The sequence below is a fragment of the Triticum dicoccoides genome, chromosome 4B (assembly GCF_002162155.2).
Source record: "Triticum dicoccoides isolate Atlit2015 ecotype Zavitan chromosome 4B, WEW_v2.0, whole genome shotgun sequence".
In the NCBI taxonomy this organism is placed as follows: domain Eukaryota; kingdom Viridiplantae; phylum Streptophyta; class Magnoliopsida; order Poales; family Poaceae; genus Triticum; species Triticum dicoccoides.
The window spans coordinates 666817346-666818888 of record NC_041387.1 but is presented as its reverse complement, the minus strand read 5'-3'; positions in this window follow the sequence as shown (position 1 = coordinate 666818888).

Genomic DNA, 1543 nt, shown 5'->3' with positions numbered 1-1543 from the left:
GGAGAGGAGGAGGAGGAGGTCGCCGGAGAGGAGGAGGGTAGTATGGTGGAGGAGTGGAGGAGTGGAGGAGAGGTGGAGTAGAGGAGAGGTGGAGTGGAGGAGAAGAATGAAGAGGTAAGGAGGAGAGGACAAGCCCAGCTATATATACGGCATACTAATGGCGCACCGCTGGCAGGTGCGCCATTAGTAACTTTTTTTTAATTTTTTTATTTATTTTGAATTTGGAAGGCGGGAAAATACTAATGGCGCACCGCGGGCAGGTGCGCCATTAGTAATTTTTTTTATTTTTTTTATTTATTTTGAATTTTGAAGGCGGGAAGATACTAATGGCGCACCACGGGCAGGTGCGCCATTAGTAAAAAAATTTAGTTTTTTTATTTATTTTGAATTTTGAAGGCGGGAAGATAGTAATGGCGCACCACGGGCAGGTGCGCCATTAGTAAGTTTGAATATTTTTGAATTTTTTTGCCTCTCCAAATCTTAAAAGGCCCATAACTTTTTTCTGTTAGGTTTTTTCTGCTAAATTTGGATGTAACTTTTCGACTAGATGATTTTTCATATAAAAAACTTTTTCATCCGATTTAGTATGCAAAAGTTATGCCCATTTTTACAAATTCTCGAGAGATTTTGCAAAAAAGTCGAAAATTCATGTTTGTAAATTTTGCTAACAACTAGACCACATATCACATGAGAATATCATTTTCTTTTATGTCAGGACCCCGACTCAATGCCACATCGATCTAGCATGTAACACCTCATATCACTTTGCGGCCTCACGCACGGTATTCCCACGGTTGTCGCCTTACCTTTGCCCGGGACCGTTTGCGCCTTTTGGCACACGTATATGACAGTGTCGCTAGCATCCATATGATAAGGAGCCCGGGCTGACATGGCTAGTCGTAAACCCAAAGCGGCACAGACTTACAGGGACAGGCATCCATGACCCAGCATCGAACGTGTCGGTCATCAGCGAGTGAATCCAGGCTGTAGCACTGGGCTAGCAGGACTCCGGTGAACCGGGCTGTAGCGGGCTAACAGGACTCCGGTATTCACCGCGTGACATTTCCCCGAAGGGACAGACACAGGAACGAAGAAGGACACATGCCGGCCAGCCTAAGTGTTCCGGAGCAGTAGCAAGCTACCATGGCTCGGTGGAAACACTAGGAGACATTTCCCCGTAAGAGAGGCTACTAAATATAAACAACTAGATGGTCAGATCCCACACATACCAAGCATTTCAATAACATACACACAATAAGCTCGATATGTGCAAATACAACATGGCATCACAACATGACTCTATGACTCAAGTAATTTATTCAATAGGCTCCGAGGAGCGCGATATTACAATCATGGGTCTCATGACCCAACAATCAGAGCATACAAGTCAAAGCACAAGCGGAAGCTATCATGTCTGAGTACAGACATCTATAAATGAAAAAGGCTGAGAAGCCTGACTATCTACCAGATCCTGCCGAGGGCACAAGATCGTAGCTGAGGTAACAAGCTAAACGTCGAAGACCACGCGGAAATACTAGTGAGA